Source organism: Thalassophryne amazonica, chromosome 3, assembly GCF_902500255.1.
Source record: "Thalassophryne amazonica chromosome 3, fThaAma1.1, whole genome shotgun sequence".
NCBI lineage: Eukaryota > Metazoa > Chordata > Actinopteri > Batrachoidiformes > Batrachoididae > Thalassophryne > Thalassophryne amazonica.
The window spans coordinates 25,730,292-25,752,474 of NC_047105.1; the positions used below are offsets into that span (position 1 = coordinate 25,730,292).

The 22,183-nt window shown below is 40.9% G+C and overlaps 1 protein-coding gene across 1 annotated transcript in view; it reads right to left on the reverse strand.

Annotated features, from left to right (window-relative positions):
- The window catches only part of ripor3 (RIPOR family member 3), a 72,091-nt gene extending 53,133 nt beyond the window's left edge, over positions 1–18,958 (reverse strand). The window contains 1 exon segment of the mRNA XM_034165955.1: positions 18,655–18,958. The gene's annotated coding sequence lies outside the window, so the exon portion shown is untranslated.
- Between the last annotated feature and the right edge of the window lie 3,225 nt (positions 18,959–22,183).

Here is a 22,183-nt window from a genome sequence, read left to right on the forward strand (position 1 = left end):
TTCATGCTGCCACTTCTGTCTGTCTTTCTGTCTGTCTGGAATAAACTCCCAAACTATAATATGTAGCCCTAAAAACTACATATATTCTGAATGCTCATGACATGGGGAACAAACTGGTACCATTTCCACAGTGATCTCCAGTTCTCAAGAATCCGACTGAACACATCACAGTGATGTTGCAACGCGCTGCTGTGAAAACACTGGCAACAGTCCTGGATCAAAGCTCAAACCCATGAATTGATATTAGGACCAGATACCTACAGATACAAATCAAAAACACGTGAAGTTCAGAGCTGATGGAAATATCAGCGCGGTCATATGTCTGCTGAGTGAAACTCTCATATTTACAAAAACCTGAACTAATGAAGGATCATACTGCCGCTGCTGTGTAAGCATGTAACTGTTTCCAATTTATTGCTCGTAAAATCCCTCCTTAATTTGCCGCTAACACACGTGTGCATATAGAAGTGCGTCATTTGCATTCAAGTACAGCCTTTTTAAGCAACACTGAATAACAGAGTTGTGAAAGATCGAGCTTAATAATTTCTTTTAAAAGGTTTTAGTCAATCAAAATGTTGATGTGAGCCTCGGCGTGTGTGTGTTCATGTTTACCGTTATGTTGTTTATCACGTCCCAGCACGTGCTGTAACACCCTGTGTGGGCCCATGAGCGTTTCATGTGTTCATGGCTGATAGAAGATAACGACGCACTAAATGTAACCGCATACTGTCAAACTGATCCAAACAAAAATGGAACGCCAACGAAGACTTCAGGCTTCAAAATGGGGCATCGATAATAAAACTTGATCTAAAACTGAAGCAAACACTCAATACAGTGCTGCTGGAAAATAATAAAACATTAATGTTCCAGATGTAACGATTAAAAGATCAATCTAACACACATAAACACATTATTATTTATTTTTGCATTTTAGAGTTATTTTTCAAACTCGTGTACATGTACAGAGAATTCATAGAGGGACTGTAGCAACCAAAAATGTAATAACGGTCAATAGGGTAATCTAATAACGTAATTTTGTTCATTTTAAATGTGATAAAGTCAATAATGTATTTACTTGCCAATAATGTGAAAAACGTTTTGAGCCAGTAACATAACGTTTTGCCAATAATGTAATAAATTATACATTATTGGTGGGTTATTACATTTTTGGCCTTTGAGAATGTAATAACTGGAGCCTATAATGTAAGAATATATATCACTTTTTTTTATTTTCTGGATAGAAAATGCTAAAATTATTGGCAGTTATTGTGTTATTGACCGTTTTGATGTTTTTTGCTGCTGTAGGGACAATGAGCTCACCACCATTAATAAGACTGCAGTTGTATTGGAGTGATGTGCACCTGGAAGTACACTTTCACACGAAACGTTTTCTGTTTGTAGCACTGAGCATTTTGGCAGTGAATTTTCAGAGTGAATTCCAGTTTAATCTGTAGTCTGTTGTACTTCAACTGCAACCTTAAAGTGGAGGTGACATGATATGTCATTTTTTTTTTTTTTGAGTTTAAAATTTATTCTTTCCTGGTGTACAGTTACTAAAGAGATACATATTCAGATTTTGAACTGCGCAATACTAAAAACCAGGAACTTCCTGGCGAATTTCTACAATGGAGAAGAAGGAGGAAGTGACATCAGCCAGAACCACTATCTTTAAAAGTCCCATTAATTTATGGACTTTTACAGACTACTTACAGCCCCGTTTCCACCGAGTGGTTCAGGTTGGAGCTGCACAGTGTTTGCAAAACTGAGTATTTTCACATTATTTTATTTTATTGTTTTGTGGATCATGAAAATTCAGTAAGGTATATCTTATATATTATATTCCAATTCTAAGGTGGAACTATGCCAGTATACAAAGGTATATCTAAATATCTAAAAAGGAAGTGTAAAATAGGAGAGTAAAAAAGAGTAGAGTAGAGCCACTTAGGTGCCTGGTCTTGAGAACCAGGGATGGGTTAATTTTGTAGCATGCAGAGTGAGATGTTATGAGCAGATGAGGGACTGGGACTATTTTAGCTTGCGGTGCAAAGCGGCCCGCGGTTGAACAGGAGGATTCATCAATTTATTTCATTTATATAGCACATTCATAACAAAGTTGCCTCAAGGCGCTTCACACAAGTAAGGTTTAACCAACCCCCAGAGCAAGCACATAGGCAACAGTGGTAAGGAAAAACTCCCTCTGATGAAGAAACCTCAAGCAGACCAGACTCAAAGGTGACCCTCTGCTTGGGCCATGCTACAGACACAAATTACAGAACAATTCACAAAAAGAATATACAGGAAATGTTGCTGGTGCACAGGACAGAAGGGTTTCAGAAACAGACACCCACTCCCATCTTTGGATGAAGTCGCACCTCAAACAGAGAGAGAGAGAAAAAAACAATCAGGCATCAGAAAGACAACAAATACAGTGTAATTTGTCAGCATTAAGCAACAAGAAGAACAAAAGAAATACTAAGTTGATTGCCGGCCACTAGCTCTAAACTTCACTAAAAGACCCAGAATTTAGATAAAGTCCACAGCAGAGACTTGATCCATCAATGGATTACAGCCGGTGCTGTAACCTGACACCAAACTTGTGACAAATAGACTTTTCGTCAGCCAGGATATAAGGAATTAAATTATTTTTCAGACGTTGGTTTGTAAAGGTGGATAAGTTTTCATCAGACTGAAGATGATCTCACTGAAACGGACAGGTAAGACTATATTATTTACTCCTTGTGTGAATGGTTTTAATATTTAATAATAGCATGTTTATCACACAACTAAAGTACAGTACACTAACTGTATTCAAGAAGGAAGCAAGATTTATTTTAAAAACAGCTGATATTTTCAGTCCCTTGTGTCATTTTTCAGATTTGAAATGTATATACCTGTTTCTAAGAAAAAAAAATCCACACTTCCTCATCACTTTTTTCTGATGTCACAGATAGTAAAACAAAGTATTTTTTAATCAGTTGATTACGACCAAAGAGCGGGCTAAAAAACAAAACAGTTTATCATCTCCACCCGCATGCTGAAATTGTCTGCTTTATTTATTTTATAATCACCATTCTGAGTTCTGAACTCTGCCAATATCATCACTGTTGTCAGACTGAAGGGTTTCCTCCAAGGTTTCTTCTCCCTCATTGTGGTCTAAATAAGGTTCAAAACCATAAGGTTGTGTCCTCCACAGCTTCTTCAGAAACACATTCAGACTGGACTTAAAAAAAGCTCCACACTAGAAAAAAAAATTGTCCGAAAACAGCTCGACCTCCACCGTGTTTACAAATGATTTGGGCTTGAATCAGCAGGTGCCGTTCTGGTGATGATGTAGCAACAATATGGCCACGGCTGAGGGCTGAAATAGAGCGCAGGTTTCAGACAGCTGTAGTTTATCCTTCACCCGCACACTTATCATCTACTTTTATTGTTTAGGATTTTTTCAAATATCAACATTTCAACATTTTTTGTGATTATTTGTGCACATTTTTTGGTGTCACCTACACTTTAAGGAAGTGACAAACGAGCACTTCTGTAGACCCCAGAGTTCCGCAGGAATCTCCAACGTTTTCCAAGAAGAATATGGTCAGTCTCTTTAGCTAAACTGCTGGGATTAGAATACTGCGACCAGTGTTGCGTACTGTGAAGGCTAAATCCAACAACTAGGAAGTTCTAGCAAGTCAAGGAGCATTGGTTTATTGTAACCGCAGTTACCAGATCTACAGTGGACTGAGAGTCTTACCCTGTCAGAGTCCGTGGTTGTGCTGTAAAAACTCTCCTTCACCAATTCGCCGCTCACCGCAGCAGGAGCACAGACTGACACAACTGGTCAGACACCAAAATCTGAGCCTCAGAACACTCACTGACCGTTTTTCTCTCCGCTTCCTAACGCACGCCGCTCTTCGATGGAAGACAGCAGCAGAGTCCAGAAACAAAAGATCTTTTCCCGCATCAAACCTCGAGATGCATTTTACAGCAGCTGGAACGTTAATCCTGACACCAAACGACATGACGCGATGATAAAGTGCATCTAGGACAGAGACGTGTCTCTACAAAATTTAAGCGTCCACTTGGACTCAACCTCATGATTCATTTTAGACAGAAAACAGGCGTTTGTCAAAGTTAACCTTACACACAAATATTCAGTTGAGATTTAACAAGCTTGTGAAAGTGTGTAATTTTCTTTAAGGCGTTTTCCATTACTGTAATTTATACTGTCGGAGTGTTTTTTTATTTTATTTTTTTTAAACATTGTAACTGTGTGAGCTCCGTGTTTATGGCGGTGAACCCCCAGGGAGCACAATTTACTGTTTCAGCTGTCACGGCCTGCTAATGCCGTGTTAAAACAATATTTTCTCTCCCTGCAGTGACAACAATAAATCCACAGGACTGCAACATATGAACGCTTTTTTGTCGCCCTGTTGAGGTTTCAAATCATGCAAAATCTCACAAAACTTTGAAGAGGGTACGGCGCTGCGAGATGTCAGTAACATTGAGAAATGCACTGAGACACTCTGATCAGGCTGCATTTTAACCGCTGTACACAGACAACAGCAGGAACATCGCAACATAAAACTCTTTTTATATTGTGCCTAAAACTCTCATGAATACGAGGTCTGTTAGAAAAGTATCGGACCCTAGGGCGTAATTTTGGGTAGGGACGCTAGGGTCACATCCCTACCAATATTCAGCCCCCTACTGTGTAATCACGACCAATGAAACCGCTGTCCTCCATTATTATGGCACATAAAGGGTTAAATGTATGCCACTGCTCGAAGCCCCCCTCTTTAACGTAGATATCCTTGTCTTTTTTTTAGTAACGAGTAATCTAACGTGTTAATCTTTCCAAATCAGTAATCAGATTAAAGTTACTTCTCTAAGTCACTGTGCGTTGCTATTATTTTTGCATTATGGGTCGATAGCAGCATTAAACTTGGTCCGTGGGCAGGGGTTCGGGGTTCGACTGAACTGCTGTGAGCTTTTCATCCGCACCTCTTACAGCACAGTGACAACAGCACACCTGCACTGAGATTTACAAAGACATTTTAATGCTTTTTTCTCCTTTATTTAGAATTCTGAGCTGAGCCCCTCCGTATCTGCTGCTAAAAACAGCTGATCCTCCGCGATGTGTCAACAACTAACACTATTTTCCACTCAAATGCACCTAAACTCTCTTTCTGAGGACCACATGATATGAAAATGCAAAAAAACTTTCTTACCTGTAAATCTGGTCATGTTTTCTGCATAAATAAATGTTATCCATTCTTTGTGCTCAAACGCCAAAGCAGGGGCGAATCCAGATGGAATGGGGGCGTGGGGCAAGGATGTGCCCCCCCACAACACTCCTAGATTAAAGGTCCAGTTTTGAAGCCTTTTTTTACTACAACTACTAATACTACTTAAAATAATAATAATTTCGACAAGTAAAATGTTTAGAGAGAATTTAAATGTTAGAAAAATGTTAGAAAGAATTTAATAGTTACATTTATAAACAATGTAGGTTAGAAATTGCAAGTTTTACTGTTACAGTGTTGTCAGCAGTTAAATATGAGTTCAAGAAAGATTATTTTACTTTTTATAAAACAAGTATTTATTTTCATTGAAGCCAAGAAAGGGTGACTATAAAGTGAGTTTTTGCAAAACAAGTTTCATTGTCATGTTGAGGTGGCAGAGGGTTGTTGTCGGCAGCTGGGGAAAGTAACTAAAGAAGTAACTAGTAATCTAACTTAGTTACTTTTCCAATTGAGTAATCAGTAAAGTAACTAAGTTACTTTTTCAAGGAGGAATCAGTAATCAGTAATTGGATTACTTTTTCAAAGTAACTGTGGCAACACTGGTGATTAGCTACGCGTTTCTCGCTAACTTGGTTGGCTATCCCACTTGTCACTCCAAGCAGCACACTTCCCACAGTGGCCGCGACCGCCCATCGACCCCCGTCCCCCCGCCCCTATCTCTTTCTCTTGAGCTAGACTTCGGTGATATTTGGTAATGGATGACGGCCCCCCTGCCAAAAAACGAGATATTTGTTCATTCTTCACAGTCAGGAATGTAAGTGCAGCGTCTCCATCAAGCTTTAAAAACGAAGCAAAATCCCTTTCATGAATGGAAACCCTTCTTAAAAGCATTAGGCTTCTTCTGCTCTTTAGGCACTAGGCAGGTTTTAGCAACGTGGCAGGATGCATCGTTAGAGCTAGGTTACTGCACGGTTGCAGGGAACTTATTAAAAGACTGCGCGGGCGGACACAATAACAGACAGACAAACGGGAATCGATTCATTCACGAATAGGGATGGGTATTGAGAACTAGTTCCTTTCGGGTATCATTAAGAAATGATTCAATCCACCGACATCAATAAGCTTTTTGCTTAATGATTCTGTTATCGGTCTTTCAGAGTCACCGTTATTTTGGGGGGTGTTTGTCAGGAAATGATCATTTCTCTACATTGATTACAGACCCTGCAGCGGGTCCGTAATCAACTTTTCTGCAGCGTGGCTTTGCTTTGAACCTTAAACCAATCGAAGCAGTGGTTCGCAGATTGAAACAGTGCTTCGACTGCTTCGTTTATTCTTTCTTTCGCTTAATTTTCCCGCGCTAAAACCCTAAAGAACATACGTCTGTGAGTATTATTTACCTTTTTATGTTAAACCGACCTGTCATGGTCTTCTGAAACAGTTGATAGATGTATTTTATAACTTAAAAACGGGAGCGATGCGAACGCGTTAGCATGTCTATGGCATTTTCAATGTTAAAAGTTAGCATTAAGCAGTTGCAGCTGTCATCACGTTCGGGTGCATTTGTTTTCAAATTGTAATATTATTTTAATTTATTTTTGTTTATATATTATAATCTAATGATTATTATATACAACATATACTTATTATATACAGTTTTAGAGAAAGAGACAAAAAGAACCTGAATAGAAACACAACAGAAAATATAAAACCAACTAACAATGAACATAAATAAATAAATAAATACATACATACAGAAATAAATAATTGTTTCCTGTGAACACCTAGTGACTCTTACACCTCCATTTCATCCCTGTCTTATTTAAGTTTAATGACAGTTTGTTTCAGTCAAACCATATTTTCAGTATGTTAATTTCTTCAGTGATTTCCTCCAGAACTATCTGCCAAGCTAGAAAACTGCTGCATCCTAGTAAGAGCAGAATACTACTGGAATGAATCTGAATAAGGAAAGTTGGGTTTTTTCCTCACTAAATGGATGCTGCACTCACTCCAGTTTATTGTCTGGAATAGTCCCAGATTGCATTTCACAGCTTCTAGAATTCATTTTCGTGCAGGTGGTGTTGGGGGTAATTTTGGGTTTTTTTGTTTTTCACCACTTTCATCCCTGAATATGTCAATCGTGAGTCACTTTTGTGCGGATTAAAGTTACTAACTGGGACTCCTGTCTTGTTGCAAGAAAGAAACAAGAATCGTCCTCCGTTCTGTTCACACAGCTCCAAACTCTGCACGGGTCTCTGCCAAGTCAAGTTAGAACGATAGAGTCCAGTCGGAATTAATAACTTCAAAGCAAAACACTGTTTTGTTTATTTTTATTTATGTCCAGAGATCAAGGATACAGTGACCGATTTCATATTTATTTACTTTAAGACTCAATGAAATACATAGAAAACCTGTAAAGCCTACTTTTAGTACAAAATTCACGAGGTATCGATAAGGAATTGGATCGATAAGCAGAATCCATAATGGCATCGATATCAATAAAATCTTATCAATACCCATCCCTATTCAGGAACGTCACAACACTAGCAAATAGGGTCATTGCAATACTTCGTGTTAAATATCCATCCTCGAATTCAATTTAAATGTATAGCTGGAGCAATGTTGGGTTAGTTGCTTTGCTCAAGGTCACTCCAGTCATGGATGGAGGTGTAAAGAGAGGTAAGGTTGGGATTTGAGCCTGCAACCCTGTGATTGAAAGACCAACTCCCTAACCATTGGGATGGCTCGTTAACCTATAACATCTGCATGACATGAACTTATGATTGGTAATGCAAAAAAAAAAATCTTTGTCTTGGAGCACTTTTGTGTCCCCACCAATATCAAAATCAAAGTTACTCCCTTGATCGGACCTTTTTATTTTTTGCAAAAACCTGATGGATTTGAATCACGTGTGCTTGCATGAGCCAACCTTGAACCTTCGTGCGCATGCGTACATTTTTTCACGCCTGTCAATTGCGTCATTTGCTTGTAAGCAGCCTTTGTGTGAGGATGGGTGTAGTCTCTCATCGTTTTTTCTTTGCAAGGAAATGGCGGAACGACTGGAGCAGCGCCGCATCAAATTTTGCCAGAAACTGAGCGACAGCCAGGTGGAAACCATTCGGATTATTCACACGGCTTTCGGTGACGATCCTCTGGGCATCACACAGATTAAGGAGCGATACAACCGGTTTAAAGACGGCTGCACAACGGTGGAGAGTGAGCCACGCTCCGGGCGGCTATGAACTTGCTGAAATGACCAGATCATTTCCAAAATGAACGCTGTGGTGTTGCGGGACCGTCGTGTGACTATCCAAGAAATTGTGGAAGAGATGGACATCAGCACTTTTTCGGCACATTCCACTTTGACAGAAGATTTTGCCATGAAAAGAGTTGCAGCGAAATTCATGCCGATGGCTTCGGCACGAAGCTGATGGTGGAATAAAAGCACCTTTGTGTTGAAGTCTCACAGGACATGTTGTGACATGCCCACCTCTTCCACAATTTGTCGGATAGTCACACGACTGAAAAGCCACCGAAAGCCGTCTGAATCTTCCGAATGGTGTAATTTCTGCTGTAACATTCAGGTTGTCGTCTTAGTTGCTAGAAATGATTGTTGTGTCAACAGTTCAGGTTGGTGGTGTCATGGTGCGGCAACGGTGTGATGCTTTCATGTCAATGCGGACCAGAATCTCTGAGGAATGTTTCTAGGACCTTGTTAAATCTATGCCACAAAGAATTGAGGACTTAACCCAACGACCCTTTAATTAATTAGAATCTCAGTTGACCACTTAAGTTCTAGTCAGAGAATATTACAAAACCGGTTTAGAAATTTTGTCATCATTGTGATCCAGTTTTCATTGTTGTTGAGTGCTTGTGCACATTATCAAGGAGGAAAAGTAAATAAAGTAGGTTCAACATCGGCCTGGAAGACAATGACCAGGATGACTGACACCATTCTACACATGTGCATGAGACTGGGGCGCGGCTGTTGACTCAGAGTTGTAAATTTTAATGGACATTCCCGTCTGTCTGTTCAACACTGAAACATGGGCTTTGAATCCCTTTCAATTCCCATTAGATAATGTGTGCTGCCGCCTGAAGGATTGTAAATACAGCGCAATCATCGGAGGAACGGAGCTGCTTTGTTGATAGGTCAACATGTGGCTATAAGTGATCAATCCTCCAGCACCTGTTTCCCCACACACCAACTCATATACAGGTATTGCCCACGTGGACTCTCTCACAGCTGGGTGTCAGACTGTATTTCAGACTTCCAATAAACACATCCCTCTCAAAGATTGCAGCCATTTAAAAACTCATCCTCTACCATCCTAATCTGCACAGCATTAGTGTTCCTGTAAGTTCTAGTACAGGGGTGGGCAACTTGTTCCAGAAAGGGCCAAGAGGGTGTAGGTTTTCTTTGCAGCCACTGATTCCACCAGGTGATTTCACTGATTAACTGATTCCATCTGTTCAAAGTGATATTAATCAGTGAAACCACCTGGTGGAGTCAGTGGCTGCAAAGAAAACCTACACCCTCTTGGCCCTTTCTGGAACAAGTTGCCCACCCCTGTTCTAGTATAACCCAGTGATGCAGAACAGGAACCAAAGGCCCCTTAAGGTTTGATCTGGCTCGTGTTATTCGTGATTATATAGTGGCTGAGTGGATCGTTGTCATTTGATTGGTGCTTTGTAGGTCATGTGACATGGATTATTTGTCCCATTTGTGTTGCATTGCATTTAGAGTGCAAATTTGGTTCCATACATTTGGTACCATTGCACTCTGCACGAGCGCACACGCGGGTGTGCACACATAGACAAGCACGCGCACATACACGCACGTGTGTGCGCACACACACACAAACATGTACATGCACACACATAATAACGCGTGTGCGCACATGCACACACAAAACAAATCCACTGCACTGTAAGGCGTCTGGAGGCTGTTGGCAGGAATTTAGAATGAAAAGCTGGACTAATTTCTTTGATTTTTTTTTGCTGCACTGAGGAAATACACACTCCTTTTTTGGGAGTACACGCGCACACAAGTGTGTCCCTTTTGTTTGAGTGGGACAACAACACAAGCGAGGAAGATTTGATTGAGCTAACTGACAGTGCTAGTTCTTGTAATACACACACACACACTAAATCCACTCCGCTGTCAACCGTCTGGATGCATGAAAAGCTGACATGATTTTTGCCTGGACTGAGGAACTATACGAGTACAAAGTCTTTTTTTTTATTAATGGAAGTCCAAAGTCAGTGCACAGCATCACTGGACTACACATCACAATTTGGACTTTAGCAGCAGTGGAACACCATAATCTAAGTCCCTTTTCTGTTAAATTAATAAAATATCAAATGACAAGGATCTATTTTAGCCGTTATATAAAACAAATAATGAATGTTTTTACATTCTTTCAATGGAACGAATATTTAATTCAGTGAAAGCTGGAACAAATCACTCAGCTCGGCTTTGCCTCATTGAATGATTTGTTCCAGTTTTCACCTCATGAAATATTTGTACCATTGAACTCATAAATATTCATTATTTGTATGACCATACCAAGCATTTCGACAGTTTGGCCAAAAGTACACAATTAGCATACATGTTGCATTACTGGAGTAATGGCCCAGTCACACGGCACTTAACGAAGGGCAACAAAGCCCAAACGAAACAAGAAATCTGGACTTTCGTTGACTTTCGTTGGCATTGTTTAACCTTCGCGCAGCTTCATTCCTGCAGCTGGAGCTTCGTCAGGATTTTTAAACTGTTGAAAAATTTGAACGAAAGACGGAACGTGCAGCATGTCGTCAGACAGTGTGGATTCTGATGATGAAGGAGATGATCCCTCTTTTGTTCTGGACGAGGAACCAGAGCAGGTGGGTCCACCGACGTGCACACAGATCTCCACAGCTTCTGTTTGCAGTTTCTCCAGGACTCAGGCACTATGAGCTCCATCCCAGCGCCGAGTCCTGGAACTCAGAGATGCAGACACACACTGCTCCAGCTGTGGCACCAGGCGTGTTTCATTTAAAGCGTCAAGATCATTAGCTTCGGTTTTGTTAAGTTCCTCTTTCGTCAGTTTTTATTGATCCCCCAAATGAATAGTCACTCGTTCTAGCAGCAGCACAGATACAGATGCAGAGGTACAAGTGTACACAGGTGCACAGACTTCTATGCAATGCTGTGGGCAAAAAATACACTGAAGAAAGTTATATACGGTACTGACAGGTGGGGTATAAATTAGCAGCATATAATAACAATTCTGTGTATTTATATAGTGCCAAATTCCAACATAGGTCACCTAAAGGTATTCCACATGAGTAAAATCTAACCTTATCACCCCTTGAGCAAGCACATGAGCAACAGTGGTAAGGAAATACTCTCTGAGGTGTTTTTTGATTATAGGAAGAACCCTCAAGCTGACCAGACTCAATGGGGTGACCATTAGATTTAGCTAAATTAACAGTAACAAAGCACAACAAAGGACTGTCAAACTTGCAGAGACATACATAAATATTGCTGCTAAACAACCATATACATATAGAGTTTGGTACCCAGAAAGACTAATGGCTCAAAATGAGTAGTCCTGGTCATGGATGCACTCTTTACGCTTCTACAGATATAAGAGGGGGCTTAGTAGTATGCCCAACTAGTCATGTCTTTTGTGGGCTTGAAAAATGTGTGGGACTTAGGTTCCCTGAGGTGTCCTGTGGGGTGCTGCAGGAGTGTGGGGTACAAGGAAAAACTCCCTTGAGCTTTTTGTTGATTTTAGAAGAAAACCTCAAGCAGACCAGACTCAGAGGGGTAACCTGTTTTGCTACCAATGACAAAAATCAACAATAAAATACATCAAAGAAATTCCTAACATGCCAAACACAGGAAGTGGAACCAAGCATCCAAGTACATATTAGTTCCAGTGGGAAAAGTGACCAATGTTCGTCAATTGAGAGACAGCAAACATGACCTGCGACCAAAGTAGGAGCTGTATCTGTATTCTTGGTGTGTCAACAGACCTGTGTCTGGTGGGTGATGGACTTGACCAACTTGACCACTTCTTACGATCAATCCTGTTCATGATTCTCATGGACAGGGTTTCAATGCTCAGTCAGAGATTCTTTGGTGTCTAGTTTCGTGACCTCAAAATTGCATCTGTTTTTTTATGGATGATGTGGTTCTGTTGGCTTCATCACACACACTGGCCAGGTTTGAGGCATGGTACGAAGTGACTGGGATGTGGATCGGCACCTCGGTTTCTGAGACTATGGTACTCTGACTGAAAAAGGTGGATTGTGCCCTCTCAGTCAGGGGAGAGTTTTTCCCCAAGTGGAGGAGTTTAAGTATCTCGGGTCTTGTTCAAGTGTGGGGGTAAGATGGAGTGTAAGATGGACAAACGAATCGGTGGCAGAAGGTCTCGCAGATACTGCACCAGGTCATCATGGTGAACAAAGAGCTTACCCAGAAGGTGAGGCTCTCAGTTTACCAGTCGATTTATGCTGCTAACCTTATCTATGATCATGAGCTTTGGGTAGTGATTGAAAGAACGTCATCAATGCAAGTAGTGGAAATGAGGTTCCTCTATATGGTATCTTGGCTTTCACTCAGGAACAAGGTGAGAAGCTCGAATATCAGGGAGGGAGTCTGATTCCTTCATAAGGAACCAAATCACATGAGGTGGATTGAGAGTTTGGTGAGGATGGTCTTTGGTTGTTTCCCTAGGGAAGTCATCCAGGCAAGTTCAACTGGGAGAAAGCCAAGAACATGCTGCAGGAATTATATTTCCGTTCTGGTTTGGGAATGCCTTGGGATCCCACAGGAAGAGTTTGAGAATTTGGCAGAAGATAGGTAAGTATGGGCGAGCTGCTTAGTCTGCTGCCATTGCAAACCTGACCTGGATAAGTGGCAGAAAAATGAAAAAATGAATGATTTAGGTCGATATTCTGGAACATTCACCTAAGTGATCCAGATGAGGATGTAGAAAATTTGTCGATGTAGAAAGAAAGTCATGACCTGGGAACACCAGGTCATGACAAACTGTTTCGAGCCAGGCCTCTTTATGATGACATGCTCAGTGCCTGCCACCCGAGGAGGGAGCTGACAGTGGATTAAAGGATGGTGGCGATGAAGGTAAAAACTGGAATGACTCAATATTTGAAAGTCAAGTCAACAAAATGGGGCATGAAACCTTTTGTGTTGGCTGTTTCAAGTAATGGCTACACACTCAAGTTCACCTTTTACACTGGCAAGACTGTGACCACATGTGAGCACGGGCTGTCGTACGATGTGGTCATGAAACTGATCCAGCCATCCTCCCTTGGTACTGGGTACCACATTTACATGGACAATTTTTACATGAGTCCCAAACTGTTCATGGACCTGGCTAACAAGAAGTTTGGGACATGTGGCACATACAGGGAGAACAGACGAGGATGCCCCAGAGGGAGGGCAAATGCTCTCACAAAAAATCTCAAAGAGGATCTATAAGATGGATAAAAGAGGGGCTTCTTGTGTTTGTAAAGTGGATGGACACACGGCGGGTGTCTGTGTGCTCCACCATCATGCGTTTTCAGGTGAGACAGTGTGGAGAAGGTGAAGGATGGGAAGGATCGACGCTGGACGGTGAAAGACATTCTCTGTCCTACCCCGGTGTTGGCTTATAATAAAAACAGGGGTGTAGTCGACCTTTCTGACCAGCTCATCCAGTACTACTCCACCCATCGGAAAACTGCACACTGGTACAGGACAGTGTTGCTGCACTTCCTTGATATTGCAACAACAAATGCATTCATCTTGAATCGTGAGATCAGCAGTGTCAAGCAAGTACAGCCCATGACATGCAAGGACTTTATGGTGGAGTTGGTGTGTCAGCTGTGTGGCACAGACAAAACAGGTGTCCCACAGAACAGGACCCAGAACCACATTCATGTGTCAATTGTGACAGGCACAGATCCTCACATAAAAGGCCACAAAAGGCAGCTTGAGGTGCCAACGGTGTCTTCACGTGGGCAACAAGATGAGTGACAGAGGCCTGCGATGAGCCCCCTCTGTGTTGTGTTGGACAGGAATTGTTTATTTGAGTGGCACAAATAGTTTAGCATGTCCTGCATACATTGTACATATGTTTTTGTTTTATATTTACAATCTAAATCTTATTTTGACATCTGATTGTTAGCATTTCAATCAATCAATCAATCAATTTTGTTTTTATATAGCACCAAATCACAACAAACAGTTGCCCCAAGGCGCTTTATATTGTAAGGCAAGGCCATACAATAATTATGTAAAACCCCAACGGTCAAAACGATCCCCTGTGAGCAAGCACTTGGCTACAGTGGGAAGGAAAAACTCCCTTTTAACAGGAAGAAACCTCCAGCAGAACCAGGCTCAGGGAGGGGCAGTCTTCTGCTGGGACTGGTTGGGGCTGAGGGAGAGAACCAGGAAAAAGACATGCTGTGGAGGGGAGCAGAGATCGATCACTAATGATTAAATGCAGAGTGGTGCATACAGAGCAAAAAGAAAAAGAAACAGTGCATCATGGGAACCCCCCAGCAGTCTACGTCTATAGCAGCATAACTAAGGGATGGTTCAGGGTCACCTGATCCAGCCCTAACTATAAGCTTTAGCAAAAAGGAAAGTTTTAAGCCTAATCTTAAAAGTAGAGAGGGTGTCTGTCTCCCTGATCTGAATTGGGAGCTGGTTCCACAGGAGAGGAGCCTGAAAGCTGAAGGCTCTGCCTCCCATTCTACTCTTACAAACCCTAGGAACTACAAGTAAGCCTGCAGTCTGAGAGCGAAGCGCTCTATTGGGGTGATATGGTACTACGAGGTCCCTAAGATAAGATGGGATTTCCTGCACTATATGTAAATAGTCATATTTAACTTTGTTTTTTTGCTACATTTGTACATATGTTTTTGAAATTTACAATTTATATTTACATTTGAAGTTATGAAAATAGTTCGTTAAACAAGTTTGTGGTATTCTCGCATCAAGCAACCCAGTCCAGTCGAAGATTCAAGCTTCTCTACTATGGTATTCACAGTAAAAAAAACAAACTTTTTTTTCTACTCGGATTTTATGTTTTTGGTGTGATTTTAGGTCCACTGTGTTAGTACAGTAGGTCAGAATGAATGAAAAAATTGAAATGAATGATCACGCCTTATTTCACAATGTCGATGAAGCTGAAAACATTCTCCTTGATGTGTTTCTGGATCTGGTTCCCAGCAAAAACTAATGGGTTGGCTCGTGTCCCAACATTCCACTCACTTTCACGAAAGTTCAAGTGACCCAGAAACGTTCCCTGTAATATAACGTGTCCATCAGGAGGCTGTGTTCGTGGAGTTGCTGAGTTGTTTTTTTTGTTTTTTTTTGTATTTACACTTTGTTTCATAGTTTAAATTGCTGAACTCAAATCTGAAATAACAAGAATCTGAAACAAATTCAATAAATGAGTCTGAGCCCAGGGTGACATTAACTGATATGAAGCATAAAACTGCAGCAGAACTCACATCATTTAACAAAAAAATGGAGAGAGAGAGAGGAGTGAGGGAGAGCAAGGAGTAGATCTGGACCTGCTGCTGTTTTCTCTGGCAGCTCCTCAGTTTGAGGAGGTTCATGAGAAACTCCACAGCCTCCTTTATGACGAGGAGACGGGAGGAGAGAAGAGACAAGGATGGATGGAGATACAGGAAAAAGAGGGAAACAAACACACAGGGGCACGAGGAGAGAAAGCAAAAGACTGAGATGAAGAGGAGGAGATTAAAAAGGAGAGAGAGAGGAGAAGGAGATAATGAGGAGAGGAAAGAAAGCACATGATCAGAAAGAAAAGGAATTGACGTGCAAAAAAAGTGAGGTGAACAGAGAGGAAAGGAAAGGAGGAGGAGATACTGAAAGTAGGAAAGGAGGAGAAGAAGAGAGAAGATTAAAAACAAGATGGAAAAAGAAAATGCAAGATAGGGGAGAGAGGAAAGAGGAGACGAATAGTAAGGAGGAGAGAAAGAAGCTTTGAAACTGAAGCAGGGCTTGAACCAGCAGCATCATGAAGCTTCTTCATGAAGCAGTACTGCAAAAACTGAACGGAAATAAACAAAAACCTCATTTTTCAGACATCAGATTCAAACAGAACAGTGACTGTGCCTCACTGTGAATCATGACTCAGCAAAAATCACCCTGTGCTGACTCATTATTCTCCAGCTCTCGAGAACAATGGCACCAGTAAGGAGACATTAATCTGCAAATTTAGAAATGTGAAGCAAAGTAATGAAAAGACACAAGAAATAAACACTAAAACAACAAAATTAAACTACCCAAGAACGCAAACAATTTCATGAGTAGCCTAATCCTGGAATGCTAAACCTAATTTGTGCGCCGCCTTCTGGCTGTCGGTGAAACAGTTGCCAAAATGATGATTTGAATTTTCAAAATTATAAGTAATAGTACAAAAAAAAAAAAAAAAAAAAAAAGAGCGACAGCAAACAGTTACAAGATATTCAATTAGAATTATAGAGTTATAACCATTTTCCTTCTATTCCCTGTCAAAAACAAAACTCTCCATTTGTATGTTAAATGTCACCTTACAATATAAACAATTATTTAGGTTTGATAGAAGTGTAAAAGTTGCAAAATTCGTCCTCAGGCTTCAGAGGCTTCACCTGCTGTGGTGGTTTGTAGAAGAGTTTGACACTGGACAGGCTACTTTCATTAAATCTTTAAAAGCTATTCTCAAAACGTCTTTATTTTCTACTAATTTTATTTTATTTTAATCCTATATTTCCTAGTCTGTACGTTTTCGACTAAAATTACAAGCATTTGTAATTGAAACACACACGTGGTTTGTCTGTCTCCTGAACACTGGACATGTCGAGTTCCTTTCGCACCGCTTGGCCCAGCTAACAAGCTAGCAACTGCAGCGATGGAGAGAAGCATGATGTCACACAAATTAAGAACAAAATACACAACAGACTGGGAAAGTAAAACCATAATAGAAGAAGATGACAGAACGTTTGACTGTACATTAAATTACTGTTGGTGTCTCAAAACACTGCTCTAGAATGTTCTGAAATTTGTTTTGAACATTCTTCCAGAGTATCAGTATCAAAAGCGAGACATCACAAGCTGTGCCACATGGGGCCTCAGTACATCACCAACTGATTCTGAAAAATATGCTTCAAACTGTGACAGATGATTTGTCCCAGCTGGTGTCGAAACATAATAAAACACAAGTGAAATACGTAGGATCACACTGGTTTTGAATATCATATTTAATGGCAATTTATTGCACTAGCTAGCATGCATGTTGCTTGTTGGCAACAGATGCTGCAAAATAGTCTCAATGAATCTCACTAAAAGTAGCAAAGCACTGATCCTCAAATTAGCATGATATAGGCATTTTAGATTTTGATAATCTCACAGATGCTGACATAAACTATTTCAGGAGTTAATGGCCTCCAGAAACATCATCTAAATTAGAGGCTGCTGGATGGGAGTCATGTCCTTTACAAGCAACTACAGTGCAATATCCTGACGCACATTACGACTGGATTCCTGGTAAATTTCTTGATATCATTGGGTTTTTTAAATGTTTATTTATATATAGTGTGTCTAAACAGCTTTATTTTTCCAGGAAGTGAGCTAGCTTAGCCTGTGCTAACATGACACAAGTGATTCCTGTTTTTACTTAGTCTTTTTATGTGACTGATAAAACCTCACTATCTTTATTGTCAAGAGAAATTGCTGCCCTTCTGTTGGTAAGGTAAAATCTGTGTTCTAAAACTCAAGAACCATAAAACTAAAATCGAAATTTTTACACATTAATACTGGGAGGTCAAAGCTCTGCCTGCCAAAAAAGAGAGAAAAATATCATGCATCTCTGACATTAATAAATGCCTTTTTTTAAATAAAATTTGACTTTCAAGTAGGATATGTGCCAGAAGCCCTGAAATGCTCATATCGCCCAAAAAAGCTGCGTAAATGTGCAGCAAAGTCTTGACTGTTTATTCAATTGAGAACTTCACTTTTGGCAAAAATAAGATGAGCTTATAATATAATATTCCTACATTCAGATAAGCCAGCTCTCCTCACATAATTGAAGAAAAAGTTTCCCAGCATCCTCTGTGAATCTTGTGTGAAGAGTGTCTCAATATACAGTGATGATAAAAGTCCAAAAATCGAAAAGTGTAATTAGTGAAAAACAAAAGGATCATGCATGTCATATTTGATGCACATGATAACTGACCGATAAACTAACAGCTCACAGGCCTCATCCGGCCCACAGGCCCCCACTTTGTGATGACCTTTCTAGAACATTTTCTGATAACTACCTTGAAGAAGTGGTGATCCTTGACTTCCACTATGGATTAAAGCCTCACAAACACAAAGTATCCACAATCCGCCTCCAAAGAATCCATTCCCTGGACGTACCTGAGCTTTATTCCCGGCTGTCAGTCATATTCAGCTCTGACGTCTGTCCTCCTTTCTTTTTCCTCTCCTCCTATGTGCTCGCTTGCCTTCTTTTCCAGCTGTGCTTCTCTCTGCTCCCCCTCAGCTCTTCTCCAATCCTTTTTCTCCTTTATCTCCTCCTCTTTCAGCACTTCCCACTCTTCCAAGCTCTTCCTTGAAATTAATACACTGTTTTTCATTCTCTGCTCTTCTGGTGTTTTCACCCCATCTCATTTTATGCCTCAACACTTTTTTCTCACGTTCTCTCTCTCTCTCTCTCTCCTTTACTACTGTCACTACTTGTCACTCTCTTTCTTATCTGTCTGTTTCTCCTTTTCTGCCACGCCTCCCTCCACGGCTTCATTCCATTTCTTGCCTTTGCTTCTTCCATCCTCCACTCATCTTCCCTCCTCTTCTTTTCTCTCTTTCTCCTCCAGCGGATCTGCACCTTTCTTTTCATCTCCTTTCTTTTCATTCCTTCTTCACTGATTTCTTTCCTTCTTATCTCTCCTTTTTCTTTGCTTTCTTCCTGTTTCCACTATCATCTCCTTTTTACTTCATTCTTTCTTATATATTTGCTCTATTTATTCCCTCCATTTCTTTTCCTTCCTTCATCCTTCCATCCTCCTTTGTGTCCTTTGTTTCTCACTTCTTCCATACATCCCTTCCTTCTTGCCATCCACCCATTTTCATTCATTCTTTCATTCCTGGACAACTTTCTCCATTGTCTTTCCTTCCTTCTTCCAGTCTCCTTTCTTCCTTCATAGGCATTCCTCTTTTTCTTTGTTCTGTTCTGTGCTGGTTCACTGCCAGTCCTTCCTTCCTAAAATATGAATTCTTTCCTTTCTTTTACCATCTTATTTCCATCATTTTCCCCTTCCTTCCTTCTATCCTTCCTTTCTATCTTCATTTCTTCAATACATCCCATTTTCTTCTGCTTTGTTATTTTCTTTCTTCCTTTACATTTTTCAGTCCACCCTTTTCTTTTGTTACTTTTCTTCCTACCATCCTGCACTTGAGGATGGAACGAAGGGGATGGTGATGGTCTAGTGGTTACATATTGGGCTTGAGACCAGAGGATCCACAGTTCAAATCCCAGACTGACCGGAAAATCACTAAGGGCCCTTGGGCAAGGTCCTTAATCCCCTAGTTACTCCCGGTGTGTAGTGAGCTCCTTGTATGGCAACACCCTGTCATCGGGGTGAATGTGTGGCATTATTGTAAAGCACTTTGAACGTCTGAGGCAGATGGAAAAGCGCTATATAAATTGTGTCCATTTCACTTTTTCATTCATTCTTTCTTTCTCTTTCCTTCCCTTTTCAATTCTTTTCTGTCTTTACTTCCTCTTTCTTTTTTTATTTCTGCTTCCTTTGTGTTTTCTTGTATTCTTTTTGTATTTTGTATTCTTTTTTCTTTTCATTCCTCCTTTCCGTGCCATTTCCTTTTTTCTTCCCCTTAATTCCTTTCTTCCGTTTTTTCTTCTTTCATTCTCTTCCCTTCCTTTCTCCCTTCCTTTTGAGTCAAAACTCTTCTGCTGTCACTCAAACAATCTTTCCACCTTTTTCCTAACAGCTGTTCCCTTTCCTCCTCTTTCCTTTCCTAATCTCCATCTCTTTGGCCTTATTTCTTTTTGTGGTTTCTGAGGTGGTCACAGAAAAACTCTCTGACGTCTCCCCCCGTGTGTTTTTCCTCTTCCTGCTTTGCCTCCCCCACGCTCCGCTGGGCCAGGATCATGTTTGGCTTCAAACTGCAGGACTTGGCTCTGGGTCAGGCCACATACATCAGCAACACGGACGCTTTACGTCCTGATTCATGACCATCTGTTTGTAAAAAGAAACTATGAAAGCAGATAATCTGATCTACATCGTTGAATCTGGACAAAAAAAGTCTCAGCAAAGAGGCGAGTCAGTGTTCAAATGGAGTTAATCAAACAGCATAAAGAGCTTCGGGGTCGGATGTCACACCCCACGCAAAGCAACGCACAGCGCAGAGTGTCACCGCCGACACGGTGTCCACACTGTTCAAATACCACATGGACTCGCACTCGTCAGTGCACCCTCGGGCGTGTCGGTCTTCAAATGAGTTCAGGTGCAGCGTTGGCGTGTCGCTATCACGAGACAGCACAAAGCAGCTGCATCACAGACTGACTCAAACCCGGTCTACGGCCCCGTGCGCATGCTTAGAAATTCAGGAATAGTTTCAGGTTTACAACTGTGCCGGGGGAATTATCACAGAACAAACCGCAATATCAGCGTGTCAAATCTCAGAGCATGCACAACACCAAGGAACCGTCTCTGGTCCTGGATGACACCCATCCAGGAAAACAACCTGCCCTTTCACACATCTGTAAAATAACCAGTTGTCTGCTGCAGCCAGGTGAAACATGGGCGTCCCCATGACCTTCTCCAACTACTGGGGTCCTCAACATTCAGACGTGTGCTGGAACAAGCAAGTGATCCTCCTCATCCTGGTCTCTCTTAGTAACCACTCATTTGGTAGAAAGTCATTGCAGAAGTTCCCAAGGATCCGCCAAAGAGACCTGGTACCAAAGACATCCAGTCATTGTCTTGGGTCACTCGTTAGCATCCAAGTCTCACGACCATACAGCAAGACAGGCAGAACCAGGACCCTAAAGACTTGGACGTTTGTTTTTCTGCAAAGATATTAGGGTCACCAAACACCTCTGTCCATCGACCTCAATCTTAGGCACCAAGGACCCAGAGATGTGTGTCACTGCTGAGATAGTAAAGGTCTTCTACAAGTCTTCCACCACATACAGAAACACTTCTGATGGCTGAGTGCAGGAAGTCACTCAAAGCCTGATTCTTAGTCTTGATCCAGAACAATCTAAAACCCAGACGCTGATTTCTCACTTATTCCATTTACAATGAATTTACAACCAATTCCATTTTCATATTTCCACAAGGACTAGTTGGATTCACCAAGAAATAAAAAAAACATCTATTTCCACATGTTTCAGATGTAGTCTAGCTGTAAGAAATGACTTCAGCCACATAAATCGATGCACGATTGAAAACGTGACATCTCCAGATCTGAAGCTAATGTCTGTAAATCTGAACTGAACCCAATGGAAGTTTGATCCATTGCAAAATCCAGCAGAATACAACGGGGCAGGACAGATTATTAGGTGGGCCTTGAATCTCTGAGCCAAAGAAAACATTTTGAGAATGGCCCAGATTTATAAAGACATTGACAGATAAATCCAACACAAAATAATACAACACTGTTACTTAGCAATGTCAGACACTATAGAAATAATCCAGCTGTTTTCCTACTTAAGGCACATAAAAATATATCCATGAACATTCATCAGCCAAGAGTGGAAAGAAACTTTGAGCAACAGTACAGTGTCAGCAACACTGTCTTTTATTCCCTTATATACCAGAGCGGAATCTTGCACGAGTGTAAACGGTTTACAGTGAAAGCAGTAGCTTTTCAGATATTTTAAATGACATTTTGAAAAACTAAAAGGTGAACTGAAAGATTTAAT